The sequence below is a fragment of the Leptidea sinapis genome, chromosome 6 (assembly GCF_905404315.1).
Source record: "Leptidea sinapis chromosome 6, ilLepSina1.1, whole genome shotgun sequence".
NCBI classification, from domain to species: Eukaryota; Metazoa; Arthropoda; class Insecta; order Lepidoptera; family Pieridae; genus Leptidea; species Leptidea sinapis.
The window spans coordinates 2,390,269-2,406,116 of record NC_066270.1 but is presented as its reverse complement, the minus strand read 5'-3'; the positions used below and the strand labels follow the sequence as shown (position 1 = coordinate 2,406,116).

At 36.2% G+C, this 15,848-nt stretch overlaps 2 protein-coding genes across 2 annotated transcripts in view; one reads left to right on the top strand and one right to left on the bottom strand.

Annotated features, from left to right (window-relative positions):
- The window catches only part of LOC126964854 (dynein regulatory complex subunit 7), a 57,548-nt gene extending 43,598 nt beyond the window's left edge, over nt 1-13,950 (bottom strand). Inside the window, exons 1-2 of the mRNA XM_050808173.1 lie at nt 13,859-13,950; nt 13,714-13,741 (exon numbers count right to left, since the gene is read on the bottom strand). The gene's annotated coding sequence lies outside the window, so the exon portion shown is untranslated. The remainder of the gene's footprint in view (nt 1-13,713; nt 13,742-13,858) is intronic.
- Nucleotides 1-15,848, top strand: part of LOC126964869 (serine/threonine-protein phosphatase 5) — a 415,601-nt gene that overhangs the window by 256,811 nt on the left and 142,942 nt on the right. The window lies entirely within an intron of this gene.

Below are 15,848 nucleotides of genomic sequence, written 5' to 3'. Positions count from 1 at the left end.
ATGCGTGCCATATTTTGGCGAGACAACACGTCTTCAGGATGCCTCGTGTAGAGGCGAAACACGTGTAATTGTTTAAAGACAAATATTGGCGGAATTAACACTTAAAGAAACTCAAATAATTTGTATAATTATGGATTTCCGCAAAGTAACGCCTACTTCGATAAATTTTATCGATAAGTCCTCATTATATTTTGCTGTTGGTTGGTTGAGAGGGTGTTGTAGTTAAACCACGAGACTCAATTGCCTACTGGTTTTTTTAACACACATACAATACTTTTATTTGAATGTTGAACTTACAATGATTTTATACACTACTTACGCATGTCTATGTGTGTCCACAGTCATTAATGTTTATTATATTAAAATGTTGTGTTTATACTAGAACTAACATAATTTTTCAGATATTGGTAATGTTTATTTTTAGTTATTTGTTAGATTAGATGTGCCAATAAAAATGATAAAATAAGTAATAAAACAGAAATATTGAGAAGCATAGATACATAGCCGCTGTAATAACAAATAATTTACCCATGCTTCGAGGATTTGCTACTCATATCGAATAATTTGACCTTTTTGTAAAACACTTCATACTAATTTTAAAAGCGCGAAAATAGATTTACCTGTCTGTCTGTCTGTTACATTTACTCTTACACGGCTAAATAATAAAGTTTTGAAGGGCTCTCTTAGAGAACTCCATAGGGAACGTACTATAGCAGACTTCCACAATAGCCGAAGTTTCGCTATGTGTAAATCATGTTGAAGTTATTACGAACTGACATGTTAAGCAATAATTTTTTCTGCAATGTTTTAATAGTAAGAAACCGAATCGTTTTTGCCCAAGCGCTTGGGGCCATTTGCATGAATCGCAGTAGTTGTACAACGCAATTTAGTATAGGTTCTCGTAGAATTTTATTTCGTTATATTAAGTAGAACCTCCTAAATTTCCACTAATATTGTATAAAATTCCACGCAGTTCCATTGATTTGATTAAAAAAATGTCGAATGGTATGTACTTTTTAAAGCAAATATGACATTTTAAGTCGTATATCACTACACGATATATTTTATTTGTTAACCGATATTTTGCCAGTTTGAAGCAAAATATTCAAAGAATTTAAGCCATGTTGCTCAGCTGCATCACCCTAGGGGCTAGGAATTACAGCAGAGTAATATATGCCTAGAACCACACAGTGAAATATGGCTCTACTACCAAGATTATCGAGCCTGCATAGAGTTCTGAATCGCAACAGTAATTAATCGGTGAAGTGGCCCATACATGAAACCTATATTCGTCTGTGGCCAGCAGAGCTAGGGTGCTATGCCTGTGGTGTGACGTGAAGTATCGCGATGCTGTATTGATTAACCCACTTTCTTATTAGGCAATTTGGATTTAATAAAACATGTAGTTAATTAATTAATTATAAAGAAATTTAACTAATATAATATTATCGACATTAACTTTCAAAACGTACAACACTATACGGCCCGCGGTTTCTGTGTCCCGTATTGCAGCGTCCGCTACCAACGGCTGCGATACAATCTCGCGCCGTGCGTGACCGCATCCTGCTCTCCCCCGTCCCTCCCCGCCCGCATTAAGCGTAGAAACCACCTTCGTTGAAAGCTCGTGTTGACAAGCAAAGACAAATTTAAAAAATTATAACCATCGTCCATTATTGTTTTTTTGGCAACCCGTGGCCAGACAATTCGATGCTCACATTGTCGAAGCAACTAGAAATCTTGAATCATTAATTACCTATCTAGTGCTAAAATAATTCACCAACAGATCTAGGGCAACGAGAGCTCACCAAAACATAACTATTAACTACACACGGGCTCAATAAGACTGCACTCGCAATTCTTGAAAGCGACATCGCCTCGTGGGAATCGGGAGCCACATATTTTTTACTCCGGGTCAACCCCCCACGGCCGTGCGGCCCGTTTCACCCCGCGGGTGGGGTTAATTAGTCGCGAACAGGCGCTCCACTCCATCTAACTTGTTTCCTTCTTTATTTGCCCACTTCATACTAATGTGGGGATTCGTACGATAGTAAAATGAAGAGCCTTTCATGTATATTGTATGTTATGTACTTAAATAGATATAAAATACAGTTACTAAACTAAGTTTACGACTGACCGTCTGTTTATCTTCCATATAATAATAATATAAGCCCTTATTCAGAGAGTAAAATTTACATATTGTATATTCGCATACTATCCTTAAGTAGATATATACCACTGTCTGTTTATCTATTCACGAAGGCATCTTCCAACTTCTTCCATCTTTAGATAGGTATCCTAGACGATAGTTTAGTCCACCTGACCATCTCCTGTATTATCCTCTAGGAAACCAGTCTGTGTTGGATTTACTCCATATGCCTGCACCCCGAAGGTGTGCCCCGTCCAGTGCCATTTAAGTTTTCTTATAGTATAAGTGATATTAGTTATTTTGGTTTTCTCTCTAATATCTGTTTCTCATTCTTCATGTTTTATTTATATTCAACATACTCCTCTCCATGGCTCTTTGGCAAATCTCTAGTTATTTAATCTGTTTTTCGTACGCGACCAAGTCTGACAGTCGTAGTTCAATTCAGGAAGTATCATAAGTTTTATTTTCATGTTTATTTTTATATCTTTGCATTTCAAAACTTCTTTGACTGCCGCCCGAGTCTATTTATTGGGTAACAAATCTACACAGTACTAGGCAATCGATATGGCAAATAAGGTTTACTTTTGCATGCATAGTTTTTCATGTTTTGTTTTTGATGTGTTGTACTTGAACGGTTTTTAAATGTAGCAGATTCATTTAGACATCATAATCTATCTATATATATAAAAATGAATTGCTGTTCGTTAGTCTCGCTAAAACACGAGGACCGATTTGGCTAATTTTGGTGTTGAATTATTTGTGGAAGTCCAGGGAAGGTTTAAAAGGTGAATAAATATGAAAGTGTTCGGAATTAAATAAAAACAACAATTTTGTTTTTCCTTTGATGTGTCCCCCGTCGTCTGATATTTGTTTTGTATGGACATATTTTCTAGGAGAGAATTTATTGACGCACGGTTTGACAGTTCTGCTGTGAGACAATTTCATTACAACAACAGGGAGCATATTTTAAGAAATAATTCTTGATGTTATGATATATTATTGACAAATTAATAAAAAACATTATTTTATTTATTATATACAGAACAACGTCTGTCGGGTCAACTAGTTATGTATATGTATTTATTTATACCCAATAACATTGATAATTTCTCAATTTAGATAAAATGAGTTTTCAGTGACATTTATTTCGAATAATTGATGTCTATAAACATGGGGATATACCAAAATATAAGTAGGTACTTTGACTCCGGTTTTATTCTCGCTCGCTTCGTCCCAATACGTTTTCGGGTTTTTAGTTCATATGAACGTCTTTTCAACGACTTATAAGATCACCAACACTCTTGTTTTAAAATTTTATGGACCGCAAAAATAAAGTGTCAATTTGTTAATTATATTACATAAGCTCTTAGAAACATTTCGAAAATATGCATTATTACAAAAATGTATATTTTTTTTTATAAAACTCAAACTTCAAAAAAGTATCGAATTTTTTAAAAATTAGATAATTGTTATTAGATGTACTAGTACTTAATAGTAATAGATAATGTTTTATGTGTCATTTCAATGAAGACATATCCATTAAGTAGAAAAAAAATAGGGGCATAGTGTGTCACGGATTGACCCCATGGTCCTGAAAATCTATATATAAAAAATAAATCTATATATTTTTTTGTCTCCTCAAAATTGATTTCTTAATTTCTAATACTTCGACGATTTCTACAATACCGTCAAAATGAAAATATCTAAGAATTGCTGAAATAAACTTGATGTTGAAATTAAGATTGAGATATTATCAACAGAATGTCATCAGGCAGTTACTTGTACGCACTCGTTTAAGAACGTTAAAGCATTGAACAGTACCTAAATCAAATAATAGCACAATATAACAAGCAAACTCGCAGGTACATCCCAGTACCCTGAATTAGAGCAAGCTAGGAACGCGTGCTCAGCAATTACGTGGACGTCCCCGCGGGGTCAACCGGACCTGTGCTAATGAAGGCGAATATCTTCAAAGGGGTCTAAAGAGCCCGCTCACTCGTACCGCCCGCGGCGTGTTGAATCTTTAAACGGGTCGCGCTGGGAGGGTTACCGAGACTTCACTCCACTGATAGTTTGCACAGCGACGTTTGGTTAGTGTTAACTAAGTTCGGACTGAAATATTAATGCCGGTTTTAAAAGTATCTTTAGAGATTGAATGCATCTTGGTATATTTGACTCTATTGTCTCGAATTACGTTTATATCTGGCGATCCACAACCGCGCGTTTCGTGAGAAACTATTTTCCTCGCACGGAATGTGTAACTTAAAATAGACTTTCAAGCTTAGAGGCAAACAATTTTTGAAGTTATACTTCTTTAAGCGCGTTATGAAAAATCAAATGAGATGATGAGAGTCAAATTTAAGTAACAGGGTGAAATTGGTTCCCAAAATTTTCTGACGTTTGCGAAATTCGTAATTTTTTATTTTTTTTGGATTCTTCATCCATTGTTAGGATAGGCAAAGGGTTCAACCCCGTACACCCGTATTCGTTATTTATTAATTAATTGCCATCTTTGCAAGATTTTTCCAATATTGTTCTTTCTACAAACGTAGAATAGCACGAGGAATAAATAATTTTAAGGATTTTTGCTTTGTTAGGCCAAAGAAGTATAACTTCTTGCGTACTTTTATCTACGATGGTACGGCGGGTAGTTATTACATTCCATCAGATGAGACAAATGTCTGTTTACTCCCTCTAATTAAAAACAGGCTGAATGACGTAGTGACTATATTAGATGGCCTCCAACGTTTTCCTAAAGCGATAAGATATTTGTCTTGTGTTTTTGTAGCTATTTATTAAAAACCTTTATTAGTATTGTGCATTTCACATTTGTCCTTTTTCACATGAAATATTGTACTCACATAGATTAAAAAAATCTCAATATTACCATAACTATGCACGTCTATTTGTCCAAACACATATTTTCCCTTTCTTTTTCATTTATAATATTACATGACCTAAGCTAGTTTTAAAATCGCTATTATTATTGTATTTTAGTAGTTATTAATTTATGCTAAACATGCTGTGTACACACCCTCGTGGAGTTGCAGCCTATCTTGTATTTAGCTGATAGTTATTTTGTTAATTATGTATTTGTTGTAATTGTGTTGTGTGTACCTATTAAATAAATAAATAAATCATCACTGGTGATGACTACTAGGAAAACCACGACATTTTAATTTACAAATTTTTCACAGAATGTTGAACAAAAATTCATATCAGCAACGTCCAGACGCTACAAAGCCGGAATATTCAACGAATCTTTGTTGGAGTCTTATGAAAGAGTCGCGGGAGCCATCAGCGAACAAACAGCAGCGTAATATAACAGCAGTGAACCGCACAAAGGGTGGACAAGACAAAGGCGCGAGGGCGACGCGAGGGAGCTTGGACGTTGGCGCGAGCTTGGCGTTGGCTCGCTCGCGGTTCTAATTAAACCTCCGCTCGCCGCGCTACGGATGATGCAAAGAACAGTATTCACAGATACGCCATTCTGATGACTGCTTAATCTTGCGTATGCTATAATACAGTTTGTGATGGCCACTAAAATATTGGGGCGCCGGTAATTGAAACTATTTTGACATAGAATGGCAACGTGGACTCTTACCAAAATTGGGAAAGCCTTTGTCACCTTGGACACCTTTACGACAACAATGTGCTTGGGAGTGTCTCTTAATTTTTAAGTCTCGGGGAAGCACAGCGGATAAAAAAGGTCGTGGAAGAGCTACAGACCGTGGGTCGTAGTGTTTAAACTGAATTTTAATATAAATTAATGGCAAAAAATAGGAAATAAATTAGTTTTATTTTATGGATAACAACAAAAGAGCTCCGAAAGTGTGATTCACACTTCATAACCTTAAAATTATGTAAATGGTTGATCGTTTGAATTAAATTCTTCTAAAAAGGTATATATACACATATACCTCAATATAGAATAATAAATGGACACCCGTTTTTTCCCGTCGGTTATTCTACGAAAACTACTGACCCGATCGATACTTATACAATAAGATGCGAGTTTCGGAGAAGATCTTAGTATATAATAATAATATTGACACACTTTTACAGAAATTATCCTACCCAAAACTAAGCATATCCTGTACTATGGGTAGAAGACAACTATTTTAATACAATATACTTACTTAAACATACGTATAAACATCCAAGACTAGGAAACAAACATCTATATTCATGATATATTGATTGCACCTACTGGGATTCGAACCTAGAACCACTAGATCAGTAGGCAGGGCCGCTTACCAATGGGCTATAGGGGTCACTATAATTTATGCAGATTACATATCCGGAACCTATATTCATTTGACTTAAAAATACCTATTAACTCACGATAAAAATGATTCAGTCAATGACATTTCATATGACAATTCACTTGATTTATAGGTATGGTAAATCAACGTTTGTGGGGTTAGCACCCGTTGATAAATGATAGCAAATATTATTGGTTCTTTTCTCTTGTTCTTTGACATTTGTGTCCAGTCCGCCTTAGGCTTATTATAAAAATACAGACGTGCCAGTGCTGGCCTAATAATATCCCTCCACTTTCAAAGTTTTACACAAACTATTGCAATACATTCGTATGAGAAAAGTTTTTTTTTTTATGGAAAAGAAGGACAAACGAGCCTACGGGTCACCTGGTGTTAAGTGATCACCGCCGCCCACATTCTCTTGCAACACCAGTGGAATCAGGAGCCTTGCCGGCCTTAAAGGAAGGTGTACGCGCTTTTTTTGCAGGTACCCAGGTCGTATTGTCCCGGAAACACCAAATTAGGTAGAACGTTCCACAGCTTCGTAGTACGTGGAAGAAAGCTACTTGAAAACCGCACTGTGGAGAATCACCACATATCCAGATGGTGGGGATGATATCAAGTTACACTTGGAACAGTAATTAACTACTTAACAGCGGACAAACCTTGAGAGCATTGCCGGGCTTTAAGACTGGTACGTACGGTGGATTTTAAGAAACTACCAAATGACAATAGTTCATTCTTCACGAAGAGGGCAATGCAAGCAACTTCTACGAGGGTGCAATTAGTAAGCAGGAGTTGAAGCCGAGGGCCTCAACACACTTGAGTAGCGAAAACGCACTTTCTACCGAGCAATTACACCCATCAGATAACAAATAACTCTGTCATAGAATAGCCTTAATCAAGAAATCTATTGAATTAATTATTATTATTATTCGACATCATAGTTTACATTATTATCAATTATATAGTGACATTTGTATGCTATATGACATGCAAATTATATAAATATAATGGTAACTAGCTGACCCGACTATCAATAGAAAAAAAAGATGTTAGCATTCGGGGATAATGTAGTATAAAGCCATCGGAAATGTGTAAACAAAGTTAATGAAATAAACATGAAACAAACACGTATTTCTGAATATTTTTTTGAATATTATGTAGTAATCAAATGATAACGGTTAATATCGTATTTTTCTAAAGAGTTTTTACGTTACCGCTTAAAATTTGCAAATTTTTTAAAATATGTTAATGGATATAGCATGTTATCCTTGAGAGATAGACATATGCGATAGACCGATATAAGATACACAACTCCACCATACATTATTTTGATATTATCTCAAAGGGCTAAGACAGCGTTTTCGTTGAAAGATGGCTTGTTTATTCTGACACCCCCAACAAATATCATTAACGTAAAAGCCGGCAACGCTCCTCTGATTCCTCTGGTGTTGCAAGAGAATGTGGGCGACGGTGATCACTTAACACCAGGTGATCCGTTCGCTCGTTTGGCGTCCTATTCCATAAAAAAAAACGTAATGCAAAACTGTGTACAAATTATATACTAGAACCTTCCTCGAGACCTACGCTATCCATTGGTAAACAGCATGAAAATCTGTGCGATAGTTTTTGAGTTTATCGCGAACAAACAGACATACAGACGCGGCGGAGACTAGCTAAACTGCACTTCGCTGTGCCTTGAATTAATCTCAACTTCCCTACTAATATTATAAATGTGAATGTTAGTTTGTTTGCTACGCTTTTCGCCCGGACCTACTGAACCTATTGTGATAAAAATTGGTACAGCGATAGTCTGGACCTTGGGAAAGGACATAGAGCACATTATATCTTATTATTATATTATATCTTCATAAACAGCATGAAAATCTGTGCGATAGTTTTTGAGTTTATCGCGAAGAGACAGACATACAGACGCGGCGGAGGACTTTGTTTTATAATATGTAGTGATACTAAAACTAACACAACACATATCCTTTGTGTGTGACCCCTCGCAGGGGCAATTCAACCCGCGGAGTAAGGGTCCTTGATCGATATATAGTGTAGGATGTCACGTCTGCCCCACGGCCGCTCGACCCAGCCTTCGTCAGCACATTACACCATAAAATAGAATCCCGCGGACTCGAAATACCGTAACGAAAGGGGCACTTCACAATACACATCTCGGTAAAGTGTTCATACTTTTAAAACTGTTTTATAGAAGCCATGGACAAAAATACTTTTTTGAAAATAAGGGACGAGATGAGCAGGACGTCAGCTGATGGTAATTGATACGCTCTACCCATTACAATTGCTCAGCACTACAATTGCGCTCGTCACCTTGAGACATAAGATGTTAAGTCCCATTTGCCCAGTAATTTCACTAGCTACGGCGCCCTTCAGACAGAAACACAGTAACATTACTGCTTCACGGCAGAAATAGGCGCCGTTGTGGTACCCATAATCTAGCCGGCGTCCTGTGCAAAGTGAGGAGGAGGGAGTTAGAGGGAGGCTCCTTTAAATTTCCTTTTTTTTGGCGACTGGTAAAACATAAGATAAGTTGGCAAATGAGTCACCGCCTCAGGAATAGAAGGAGCGATGTTTATATATATATCAGTACCGAGATAAGAATAATTCAAAAGCCGCCGCGAAAAGTTTGTAAATGATAAAATATTTTCAATATTGATGTGGTCACTATAAGATGTTGCTTGATAAGATAATTGCGTAATAACTTAAGACAGAAGGTCTTAAGTTGCGAGAGAGAAGAGAACTGAGTTGCGAGACGTATTTTTTTTTTACAATTTATGTTTTTGATGCCATCTAATTTCTTTTTGTAGATAAGTCCTAATTTTTCCTTTAAGGTACCTTCTACTTCATGAAAAACAACCACTGATTTTCTTTAAGACCACTCCCTATCCTATGTGCTCTTATTATTTTTGTATGTAGTCTCCTTCTGTTACTTTTCCGGTAATTTCTTGTGCTTCAGCTACAAATAGTATTTCTCAAAGCCCACTCAATGTTTGTAGTTTTTCTCAAAGTCTGTCTCTATGGGTTTTTCTCGGAGTCTATGTCAGGACAGTAAATGAATAAACGATTTTGGAAATCTCAAATAATATTATAATTAACAAATATACCACTATCTGTCAATATAACTCAATCTTTGGCCTAAAAGTATCTGGCACTCTGAAGATTCTTTCATTTCTTCCCGTAGCTCCAAAAATATTCAAATAAACGGAATTTAAACACCGTTCATTGACTGATAATAAGTCTATATCAGCGTCATGCACAAAATATAAGTACAAAGGCTTTGTTGCGAGAATGTGGCGACGCCCTTAGGGCTCTAAATGTGGAGGATTTGGGCGAACGACGGAGCGACACACAACTCTGAAGCGCGCGCCCCTTGACACGAGTCGACAGCGCACGCGATACACCTGCCTTCGGGCGATACCGCTCCCAGCAGGGTTGCCACTTTCTACTTAAAACTATTATAATATTAATTTTCTTTGTTCGTTATAACTATACTTGAAGTTGTGTGATGCGCCGACTTGCGTTTTACCAGGGAAATCTTACAACTTAATCGGTGTCGACTAAGATTAATATTATGTGCGGCCACAGGTTACGGCAATTTTAACAGGCATCTCTTTAATATAGGTGTTACGGACAGCTCTCTATGCAGAGGTTGCCTGGGGGCAGAGGAATCAGCCGCTCACGTTCTGCTGGAATGCAGTGAGGTAGCAAACTACAGGGCGAAGCACCTGGGGTCACCAGGCGCTCCTCGGGAAGCCTTCCGAGACGCTAAGAAGTTGGGTGACTTCTTGGAGGAGCTTGGCTGGTTGGAGTAGCCTCTACCACCCTCGCACGCAAAATAGGCGCATATGACATCGAGTTGCGGAAAGCGCCCGTATGAAGAAGAAGAAGAAGAGAAGTTGTGTGATTACGCATATTTTTTTGTTTTTCTTCTTTAATCAACACAAACTGAATATTTATGAAACATAAGTTCAATTTATTTCAAAAGTTAAAATAAAAGATTTTAACTTATTTGAATTAAGCCTTATTTAGTATTCAGAATGGGTGTTATGTATAGAACAATATTTAAATTATCTGACTTTTTTTCTTGCAATATCACCATTGTTTAGTCCACCCTAACACTAACAGAAAGCCCACAAAAGTAAAGCAAATGTCATTCGAGATTCAAAGTTCAAACTTTTGTTTTCGCCAATTATTTCTCATGTGTTGTAAAAAAAACGCAGGCTTAGGTGATTTGTAGAAAACATTTAAAATTCGTTTCCCTTTCTTCAAAAACTTCAAATTCATAGTGATTAAAACTTAAATTGAGTTTTTGTTTTTAACACACGCATTTTCTGATTCTCGAAATATATTCTTCAATTGAGTGTTACTAAAGCGATTTAATATGAGTTAATAATAATAATATTAGTCTCCATTATTTAAAAATACCATACCTACTGATTTCTTATTCAATATATTAGAATTGAAAAGACGAACTTCATGTAAAATATTGAAGGCAAGAAAAGGTTAAGCGCACGTAAAATTTTGAGTAAAAGAGGTCTAAAATGGAGGAAGATGGATGAAGCCTTACCTAAATCAATAAGGTGTAACGTCAAGTTATGTGTATGTAAATAATACAAAATCCTTTAAAAAAAATAATGCTTAGTTTCATTTAAAAGCACTTGGCAACCCTAGTTCTAACATAGCTCTATACATCTTCTACACATCACATAATAATATATATACGAGGTAAATAATTTTCTTTTTAACATATCAACATAACATTTATATTGTAGAAATTGTGATAACATATTTAGATCAGACAGTGAAATGGAATTATTTAAAGTCGTTACTAAATGAATCTTGAATTAGAACTTTAAAATGTTGTAGCGAATATTTATTTTTAACTTTTTAACTATCTTTTTTTAAAGTGAACATGGTTATAGTCGATACACTATTAGAAAATTCGATAACTTTTTCTTATAATAATAGGTAAATAGATGTATTATCAATTTATACATGCGTATAAATTCGGTACTTTTTCGAAATAAGTTTTCTTTTCCACTATTTAGTTACAAAAATGAGAACAATTTATGATTTAAAACATGGTTTTACCCTTATTTTTTTGTACTAGTCTCTTTGCCATTTCATCGCCATTCACCCACGCTCGTCGTGTGCCAGTTTTAGACTCTTGCTTATAGAAGTGAAAACTTTTTAATTATATGTTTATTATCATGACGCGATAATAAACATATAATTAAAAAAATATTTTTTATAGTTAGACACTTGGGGGGGTGAAATATCGTGAGTTTCGGTCACCGAAATGCTTGTAGCAGTATATCTGTAGCGATACAGCTGACGTATTGTGCAACATTAGTGCTGTGTATATCTTATAAGTGAAATTAAATGGATTTTGTGAAAAGTTGCCAATTATTTTTATGCTTCTCGACGTGTAGACAGCGTCGTACGTATTTAGCGGCAGAACAAAGACGATGACCCCCTATTTGGACGTGGTAAACCTTTGTAAAAATAATAGAGAATTATATATATAATTATATAAAATAAGAGAGACACTGGGATCACATATCATCAGTAAGAATTTATAATTTTATTAATTTCAATGTAAAATAACACGAAGCGTATGTTACAAAATTTAAAATATGCCATTGAGGGTGAAGATGCCACGCCACGTACACATGCTTATAATAGTTGCCGAAATAAAAAAGCTATTGTTCTTCAGTAGTGCGGTATCGAGCGCAGCGGAGACCAATCCCTAATATATATCAACAAAAATATCTCAAGTTAGACTGGTCTTTCCATAGGACTATACAAATAAGTCTAAAACTTTGTACTATTCGGACAGATGATTACTTATCTTCGTCACTTTTAAGAGAAAAAGCTACCTAAAACAAAATCGGCTTTAAGTCCAGGCGCCCGCTGCCTTAATAAAACAGCTTGCCGAATATACCACCGTACATGGAAGCTAAACGCAGAAATAATCAAAGAGTATCGTTCTTTCCAATTCGGCTAACGAATCGGTTGAATATATAATCAAGTTAGTGGACACGTCTAAGGCTCAGGCCCCACCCCCCGCGGGGTTCTGGGGGGGTATAGGAGGCATGGGGGGGTTGGGGGTGGTAACGAGCTCACGCCATCTTAATGACCCCTCACCCACGCCGATGTCCGACGCGGCCGTAGCCGTTCCAAATCACTAGTAAATGTAAAGGTGCCTGTTCACGGTACGACATTTGACTCAAAATAAATTTAATTTAATAAATTTACATGGAGATGCAATTGTTATTTGTCTGGCAAGTACTTGGCATAGTACTTAAGTTACATCACTATATTAATTAATTAATACATCAAACTTGATTTTATATTTAAAAATCGCGTTGGTTTGTAGTTAAGCTGAAAAAAACGCAACTGCTTATTTATACTCTTGTATCTAAAGTCATAAATACTGTATAAGATTTACGACGGATTTGGACGAGACGAGCAAGACGTTCAGCTAATGTTAATTGATAAGCCCTAACCATTACAATGCAGTGGCGCTCAGGATTCTTGAAAAACCCAAAAATTCTGAGCGGCACCACAATTGCGCTCGTCACCTTGAGATGATGTTAAGTCTCATTTGCCCAGTAATTTCACTAGCTACGGTGCCCTTCAGACCGAAACACAGTAATGTTTACACATACTGCTCACGGCAGAAATAAGCGCCGTTGTGGTACCCATAATCTAGCCGGCTTCCTGTGCAACGGAGAGGCTCCAGTAGACCACATAATAAGAAATAGGCGAAAACTAAACAGGATTTTTAAAACTGAAGTACAAAAGGTACAAGTACATTATTGATAACATTTAACGGTTTTTAGGTTTTCATCAGTGAAAGAGGAGATGTGGAGCCGCAGAGGACGCTTGCCCACGAGCACTACGTGACTTCCGGCAGAATAGTCATAATCACGTCATAACAATTAACTAAGTTTATTTCAAACAGCTGATATTATTAAAAAAAAAATTGGTAAGCTAAAGGTAAATTTTATTTTTAAATGTTTTCTGCTGTGTGGGTTTGACGGTGGTCATGTTAAATGTAATAATAGGTTAGTGATTTTTTAATAAAAAGGTATTAGAAGTCATAGAAGTTTAAATGTATCTTACAATTATAGATTTAATGTTAGCGGAGCTACGCATAAAGATCGAAGATATATGTTGTTCGTACATGCGATGCGAATAACCCTACATTCAATTCGCTCTACTTATGCGTGTCTCAACGCTAGTAGGGATTAGGGAAGATGTTTTACTTACTCGGTGCCGCGCTCTCCAAGTACTTCAGCTACGGTATAAATAAGATTATATAATTAGTATCGTGTCATTTAGCATTATTTTTGTATGACAGTGCAGTAAAGTTATATAAATATGAAGACCGTGAACAGGGCGCATTAACACTCACGTCAGAGCCATTGCAAACGTTCGGGATTATCAGGGCGAGCCAGTAGCCGTAATCACCAGCACCGGCGACCGCTCACGCGTAAATTACGTGCCTTCTCCAGCCCGGCTCTCGGCCATTCTCATAAAAACTCCCGCCAAAACGACGAGCTACGCTCTCCGTCGTATATTACTGGCGGCTGTGGCTCAGCAAGATCTATTCGAAATTGGAACTCTTTGCCGCGAACTATTTATTGTCTGTGGTTACATTAATTCCCTCTATGGTCTGAAATTGTTTTTGCGCTGCAATAATCTATAATCGAACGTTACTTAAACATAACTTTACTTTGTGAGCATTATTTTTATAACTTATTTTTATTTATTTCAGCAAACAAACAGTCATATTCAAGCATAATTACATAGTATATAGTTCAAACAGACCTATCAGTTCTATTAATTATTTAGAAGTAAAGTAAACATATTAGACATATTACTAGTAAACTTAAAACATATTGTGACTATAATTAAAATAAACTATTGTGTAAGCTAAGGAAAATAATATAATTTAATTATAAATAATTATTTACATGTACATTTTCCTAAATATTCTTTTAAGACAATCAAAAGAGTGATACTTAGGTACTAATAATATATAATGAAAGATGACATTAGTCTGGTTCGAGCACTTGCTCGAAAAACAACAACACTTGTTTAATATCTAAAATATTAAATTCTCGTGTCATGGTGTTAAACTTTGAACTCCTCCGAAACGGAACGAACGAAACTTGACCGATTCTCATGAAATTCTGAGTGCATATTGGGTAGGTCTGAGAATCGGACAACATCTATTTTTCATCCCCCTAAATGTTAAGGGTGGTCCACACAATTTTTTTTTTTAATTTTTTTGACATTTTTTTTTAAATTTGTTTGATTATGAGTCAACATACAACTTCAAATTTTCACCACCACTTTTGTATTGCGATTTTAATATCGGCAATACAACGTTTGCTGGGTCAGCTAGTTGTATTTATATTTTGAAATGGGTAACGAGAATATATCAAATATGCTTAATGAGTTATTGTAATAATCACACCATCTTCTTATAAATGTGTTTTTAGCTTAGTTTGTACTACAAAGTAGTAGTGTATAAAAGGTACGTTGAGAACGTGAGGAGGCTCGAGAAACATTTTAGAGATTTTTCTAGAAGGCTGTCAGAGTCTATGTTATTATTAAATAACTTGAAGTTCGCAGTTATCATGTGTATGCTATAACATGGTTCGTCATGCTCACTAAAGTGGCGATGCTTGCGGCGGCGTCGTGGGCCGGGTCGTCAATTTTTGGGTTTTGCAAGAAACTTGAGCGGCACTGCATTGTAATGGGCAAGGTGTATCAACTACCATCGGCGTCCTGCTCGTCTTGTCCCTTATTATGATAAAAAAAAACTAAGGGGCGTATTTTGGCACAAGCGCACACCAAAAAGTAAGACCGATTATTGTTTACTACGAAATTATTATTAAAAAAGCAATAAATAGTAAACAAAAAAATTAAAATACGCTTAAATAAAAGCACCAGCAGTGTGCGAGACAGACTCGCGCACGAAGGGTTCCGCACCATTATCTATAAAAACATAACCTTTAAAAATTACACGAATAAAATTTGAAAAACAAAATTTTATGAACTATGCGGGATTCGAACCCACGACCTCCGGCGTTCCGTGCCGGTGCACTAACCAACTGAGCTAACCGTTCGAGTACCGCCTCGGTATGAAATTCTATTTGCTTTGTTCAACTCTCAAGTTGTGGCTTCATCTACAGGATCTACTTTACAGTTGATAACCTGCTCAACGGCACGGAACGCCGGAGGTCGTGGGTTCGAATCCCGCATCGTTCATAAAATTTTGTTTTGCAAATTTTATTTGTGTATTAATCCTAGAAGTGAGTTGTCAAATATTTTCTTTCATTTTGTTTATTTTGTATTTGTTGTTATAGCGGCAACAGAATGGCGGAACAGACGCT